Source organism: Sorex fumeus, unplaced genomic scaffold, assembly GCF_029834395.1.
Source record: "Sorex fumeus unplaced genomic scaffold, SorFum_2.1 ptg000073l, whole genome shotgun sequence".
NCBI lineage: Eukaryota > Metazoa > Chordata > Mammalia > Eulipotyphla > Soricidae > Sorex > Sorex fumeus.
The window spans coordinates 18,562,662-18,570,112 of NW_026606130.1; the positions used below are offsets into that span (position 1 = coordinate 18,562,662).

Here is a 7,451-nt window from a genome sequence, read left to right on the forward strand (position 1 = left end):
TAGGATTAGCAGAACACTAGATGAAGGACAACCATGTGAACAAGCTGGATTCCGAAAAGGATTCAGTACCATCGACCATATCCACACAATAACCAAGCTCATTGAGGTATCTTGGGAGTTCAAGATGCCGCTCTATCTAACGTTCATTGATTTAAAGAAGGCCTTTGATTCTGTTGAGACGGAAGCGGTCATGGAAGCCCTAGCCAATCAGGGCGTACAAACTCAATACATCAGGATCCTTCGTGAGCTCTATTGCGGATTCACTACCAAGATCTCACCATTCTACAAAGAAGTAATCATCCATATCAAGAGAGGGGTTCGGCAGGGTGATACCATTTCACCAAAACTCTTCAGTGCCACCCTCGAGAATATCATGCGACGACTGGAATGGGAAAACATGGGAGTGAAGATAGATGGTCGGCAACTACACCACCTCCGCTTTGCTGATGACATCGTTCTAATAACACCAAACATCAGCCAAGCGGCACAAATGTTGAACGACTTTGACCATGAATGTGGAAAGGTCGGACTACAGCTGAATCTTACGAAGACAATGTTTATGAGAGACAGCCTTGTTCCTGATGCTCCATTCGCTCTCAAAGGAACCACCATCTCCAAATGCAACAGTTATATATACCTAGGTCGAGAAATCAACATGATGAATGACCTGGCACCTGAGTTGCGCAGGAGGAAGAGAGCGGCTTGGAATGCCTTCAAGAGCATTGAAGAAATAACTAAAAGGACAAAGAACCTCCAGCTACGAGCACATCTCTTTGATTCCACTATTCTTCCTGCATTAACATATGCCTCAGAGACCTGGACCCTATGAAAACAGGATGACAGTGCTATTCGGGTCTCTCAAAGAGGAATCGAAAGAACTATGCTTGGAATATCACGATTCACTCAAATGAGAGATAGAATCCGGAGTTCTGATCTTCGTCAACGCTCAAGAATCAGGGACGCTGTCTCATTTGCCAAGACATCAAAAATCAGATGGGCTGGACACGTAATGAGGTTTACAGACAACCGCTGGACTAGAGCCATTACTGATTGGATTCCACGGGACATCAAAAGATCACGTGGACGCCCACCTATAAGATGGTCAGACTTCTTCGTCAAGACCCTAAATGATCGGTTTGAGGCTCTACATGTTCCTAGAACGAACAGATACCATTGGGCTACGCTAGCACACAACCGGGATGAATGGAGACGTTACTGGCACCCACTCAAATAAATCGATGAATAACGGGGATTAAGTGATTAAGTGAAGTGATTGACTTCTAATTTTATAACATTGTGATCCAAAAAGGTAGTTAATTTCAGTTTTATAAATTTATTTTGTGTACCAACATATGGTTTATTCTGGAGTATGTTCTATGTACACTAAAGAAGAACACATGTTCAGATTTTAGGGTGTGAAAAGCTCCTTTAAATTTCTATTAAGCCCATCTGGTCCAACTCATTTATGATTGTTGTTTCCTCACTGATTTTTCTGTCAGGTTGATCTGCCTCTAAGATTAGGCACAAAACAAGGATCTTCAGTCTTATCACTACTCTTCAATATAATGTTGGAGATCCTGGCCACATAAATTGTCAAGAAATGGAAATGAGGGGGCCCTTGGTTCAGTGGTAATGTGTCTGCCTTACAAGTTGAGCATACCCTTATCCTACAACCTAGTCATTTCAATAATCTATACCCTGAAAAAATATTTTCAAACAAGTACTATTAGATGTTAGATATGTTACAGAAATACTATTTTATGTTACAGAAATACTATGTTACAGAAAAACTATTAGATATGTTACAGAAATACAAATAGTAATGGCAAAAACATGGAAACAATGTAAATACTCATTGAAATTAAATTAATTTTATATGTGAATATAATGGAACACTAGATATAGATTTGAAAATGAATGACATACAAATTCTCATAGCAAAGTGGATATATTGTGGAAATAATGTTGAGGGGAAAGTACAAAATGCGGAAGATTATGTAGAGCAATAGCACTGTAGCACTGTCCTCCCGCTATTCATCGATTTGCTGGAGGGGGCCCAGTAACGTCTCCATTGTGATACTTGTTGTTACTGTGTTTGGCACATCATGGGTAGCTTGCCAGGCTTTGCTGTGCGGGCAAGATACTCTTGGTAGCTTGCTGGGTTCTCCAAGAGGGGTGGAGGAATCAAACCCGGGTTGGCCTGCCAGCCAGCCGTGCACAAGGCAAACACCCTACCATTGTGCACTTCTTGGCCTTTTGGCTAATATCAAGTGTAGTATCTGTTCTTAAGCTGTTCTATCAGTTGAATGTAGAACAATAATCCTTAACAATTAAAATAAATAAAAATTAAGCAATACATTATTTATCTATATATATTAGTATATATACATAGATTAGTATGTATATATAGATTATAAGGGCTGGAGTGATAGCACAGTGGTAGGGCATTTGCCTTGCACGCAGTCAGCCCGGCCGACCCGGGTTTGATTCCTCCACCCCTCTTTGAATACTCAGAGCTTACTCCTGGCTCTGTTCTCAGGCAACCATATGCAGTGAAGGAATCAAACCAAGATAATCTGGCTTTCAAGGCAAACACCTTAACCCCTGCACTATCTCTCTGGCTCAACCACATAATTATTTAAAATAGTCAATAAATGTAACATCTAAAATAAAAGCTAGTTATGAGAAAAGGAGGGCATAGTATAATAAAAATACTTACATTTGTGTCAGAATGATGGTACAGTGGGTATGGCATTTGCCCTGCACATAGCTAACCTGGATTCTATTTCTGGCAACCTATACAGTTTTCTGAGCTTGTCTTGAGCACAGAATCAGAAGTAAGCCCTGAACACTCTTGTGTGTGGCCCCCCCAAAATAAACAAAAACATTTATATGAATTAGAGTTCTTGGTAATGTTCTAGATTTTCCTTGAATAGTAAATTCATGTGAATTAATTTTATTATTAAGCTTTATAATGTAAATGTAAGCTCCAAATAATCTTTTATCTTTATCAAATTATTTAAAATATTTTAAATAAATTGAAAATATTTTATTATAAAATTAAGAGTATATTTAACACCTAAAGAAAGCAACAAAGTTTTTTTTAATGAAAAGGAAAAATACAGGAGAAAGAAAATTTTGGTGATAACCTAAGAGGATCAAGAAAAGGAATACAATTCATGGAAAATGAAAAATAACTTCCATTTTAAGCCATGTTATTATTTTAATCCTAGAACATTCAGGAAGCTACGCTGGCTAAAACTGGAATTTTTTAAGAAGATTATACTTTTACTTGAAGTTCACATCAAGTAATTTCCACTTATGTTCCTTGTGTACACCTTTAGTTTTTAATGCTCCACTTTCAAGCTGCAATCTCAATCTCAAGCTGCAGAAACAGTCACATAAACAGATTCAGCTATTTCTGCTTAGGTTTGAAGAACGTCAATCTCAGTAATATTATTGGGGCTTCCCTAATTGGTTCTCTTACTCAGTGCCACATAATGACAAACCTTGGATGAGTGTTGAAAAGGATAATTTGTTTTCATGGGTTAATTCTGAGGAACACCATCCACTTGGTATTTTTGTTTAGGTAGGTTCTCTGTGCCTTTTGTACAAGCACTGATGCACCGAAATCTTTTATAAATTTTGCAACCCCTGGACTTGCAATCCTGCTCCTCAAGATCATTAAGCAACCAATTCTCTCTGGGCCCTCACAAGGAGGCCAAAGGAAACAAAGCCCAAGTCCCAGCTGAGTACTGAACTTTATCTTGCCCAAGTCCAAAGGTATATCTTTTGAATTTTGTGGAAGTCCTATTCACCCTCAAACCATGTTTTCCTTAATATGTTTGGGACTTCAGAAAACAAGCTCAAGCACCTTGCTGGTAAATCTGCTTTCAGCTCAGCCACATACTTCATAGAAGGGAATGAAGCACAAAATCTGCTATTGGTCAGAAAGGGAGAAAGTGTAAATGAAATACAAGAAAATATATCCTATTTCAAAAATTTTTCTGGAGATAAGCAAAAGTTGATTAAAAACAACTCAAATGCTAACCAGAGAGGAAAATTACTGGATTCTAAAATAGTTTTAGAGTAAATTTTAGAATAAATAATATTTGGGGCCTGGAGCACCCATATTGCAAATTCAATTTCCAGATTGTATGTGATGTGATGTATGTGATGAATGCAATCCTGATAGTTATGCTGTTTGTGAACTCTACTGTTGTAAGTGCCACACATAGTTATGTATACGTGAGCAGTGCAAATTCCAGTGAATACCACAACTAAACTGTATATTAGTACCATGGGCAGTAAGTGCCTGTTGAGCACTGTGTAAGCATCACAACTAAGGAGTTCAATCTTCAGTGAGCACATATACAGGCACTGCAACTAAAGAAGTGCTACCTTCAGCAAATATGATGATCATGTGTGTAGGAACCATAATCAGAGAAGCACCACAAACAAATGTGCAAGCACTCCAGTTAGACAACTGTGTCATCACAATCATTGTAATATCAAGAACAATGAAAAGATTAAAAAAATTGAATAAAAAAATAAAAGGAAATTAAAAGGAAAATAATATTTTTTAAAACTTTTGTTTTATCAAAATACTCTATGTTTTGTTTTTGTTTCTGCAGTGTTGAGGTCTTATGCAATAACTCAGATTCTAGAACTTCAGTCATACAAAGCAAGTGCTTTATTACTAAGCTATATCCAGAGCCCCTCAAAATTATGAAAAAGAGAAAGATATTTGAAAAGCATATATCCTGCAAAAGTTTATGTTGGGAATATATAATGAAGTCCTAACAAAACTTTCTTTTAAAAATGGGGTAGGCAATCCAACTGAAAAATTTATAACCAGCGTTTCACAAAAGAGAACATCCGAGTGGCCAGTGTACCAAATTTTAACTTCCCGAGTCATCATAAAAATAAAAAAAAAAACCTTAAATGCAACACCACTCTACCTCACAATATAGTTAAAAGATAAGACTGATCTTTTGTCATCCAGGTGCATCAAAGGCTCCAGGTCACAGCCAACACGGTGTCTCCTGCACTTTCTGCAATTGCTTCCTGGGTGTCCTCAACTGAGGAAACCTCTCCTGAACCCCTCTCAAACCCAAAACCAAGCGGAACATGCTAGCTAATACATCCAATCAAAAATATCACCCCATCATCCCTACAGATTCCAAAGGTTCTTCAGTCATATATATTTCCTCATATATGTCTATTCTAACCCTTCTATAAAATGGAAATATTAGGTATGGGCAGACATTACCAGGAAATAATATCCAAAGGGCATAGACATCGTTAGACTAATAGATTATGAAGAGTGCTTCTTCTGAAAAATAATAAAACAGATCAGACTTCAGATGTCTGTAAAGTTGAAACTCCAAGCTTAGCACCAGAAATATTTAGGACCAATGGTGAAATAAAGGGTTTCACCTGCTCTGGCAGACAGGAACAGAGTTCCTGACAAGTCACTAATTTCAAATAAACCCTCACACTTCATTGATGAGGAAGTCAAATCAATGTTCCATACAAAGGCCATGGAATTAAAGCAATTACTGTTAATTAATGAAAGGACTGGAGCAATAGCACAGCGGGTAGGGTATTTGCCCTGCAGGCAGCCGACCTGGGCTTGATTCCTTTGTCCCTCTCGGAGAGCAGGGCAAGCTACTGAGAGTATCCCGCTTGCATGGCAAAGCCTGGCAAGCTCCTTGTGGCGTATTCAATATGCCAAAACAGTAACAAGAAGTCTCACAATGGAGATGTTACTGGTGCCCACTAGAGCAAATTGATGAACAATGGGAGGACAGTGCTACAGTGCTACTGGAAGAAAATTTTCAACCAACTTAAAGACTAACTTATGCAGGGTATCAAAGAGTTCATGTAAATGGAATTTCAGGAGTTCAAAGTACAATAGCAAGTCAAAGCAACGGAATTCAAGATGCAGAGGACCATATCTGTGATATTGAAGACAAAATATTAGCCATGACCAATTATGAATTGAAAACAGAAAAGGAAACGAATGGAAGAGACTGTATTGTTGATAGATAATAGCAAGAAAATAACCTTCGAATTATAGAAATACAAGAAGGAGATGAAAAAGGTAAAGGGGAAGATTACCTGGTCAAAGAAACAGTAACTGAGAACTTTCCTGATGTCTTGAGAGAGGCTCCTTCACAGATTCAAGAGTTCCAAAAAAGTAACAAATAGAAGAACACCAAGACACATCATAGTCAAAATGATAAAATCAAAAGACAAAGACTATTTAAAGAAGCAAAAGAGAAGAAAATCCTCAAGTATAAGGGAAACATCATTAGAATCACAACAGACCTTCCATATAACATTTGGCAAGAATGAAATGACATATTCAAAGTACTGACTGAAAACAACTTCCAGTCGATAGTCCATGACCCTGCAAAGCTATCATTTAGACTTGAGGGAAGGATAAGAATCTTTCAGACAAACAAGAACTGACAGCATTTGTGACAACTAAAGCAATCCTGCAAGAATTACTGAAAGGCCCCTTATTTAAAAAAATAGACTCTTGCAAAGACAACTGGAGCACAAACAGACACACAAACCAAGTCAATAATCTCTCTGAATGTCAATGGACTGCACTGGCCTATAAAAAGGCATAGGAAAGGCATCAGGAAAGAAAGTGTATTCATTTGCTGCCTTCAGGAAGCACACCTAAACTTACAGGATAAATACAGACTTAGTGAAAAGATGGAAAACAATCACACAAGCTAATGGAAGACAAAAAAAAAAAAGCTGGGAAGACCAAAAAAAAAAACTAGGACAGCCGTACTTTTTAAAATTTATTATTTTTTGTTATTAGTGGATCACCGTGAGGTACAATTACAGTGTTATAAACTTTTGTGCTTGCATTCCAGTCACACAATGATCGAGTAACCATCCCTTCACCAGTGCCCATTCTCCACCACCAATAATCCCAGTATCCCTCCCACAATCCCCATCCTATCCCTCCCTCCGATGAAATGAACAGAAAGTTTTTCAAAGAAGAAATTCGAATGGCCAAAAGGCATATGAGAAAATGCTCTTCATAACTAATCATTAGGGAGATGCAGATCAAAACAACAATGAGATATCATCTCACATTACAGAGACTGGCCCACATCCAAAAGAACAAAAGCAACCAGTGTTGGCACGGATGTGGGGAGAAAGGACAGCCATACTTTAATCAGACCAAATTCCATTCAACATAAATAAAGTAATTAGAGACAATGATAGACACTACTTATTGGTCAAGTGTTGATTATGGTTCTAAGCATTTTAAGAAGTAACATTTGTTTGTCCTTTCTCCTGCAGGGAGCTTAGATTTATACCTACCACAGTGCTCCCTGAGGCACACCCAAGTCGAGATACACCCCAGTCCATCGGCACTCCCAATCCTCCATGTTTATCTTTGTGTTTACCTTGTGTTTATC

General features: G+C 38.0%; 1 pseudogene; it reads left to right on the forward strand.

The window, feature by feature from the left end:
• The first annotated feature begins 2,240 nt into the window (after window positions 1-2,240).
• LOC130038241 (uncharacterized) lies at window positions 2,241-2,477 on the forward strand (annotated as a pseudogene).
• Window positions 2,478-7,451: the final 4,974 nt, after the last annotated feature.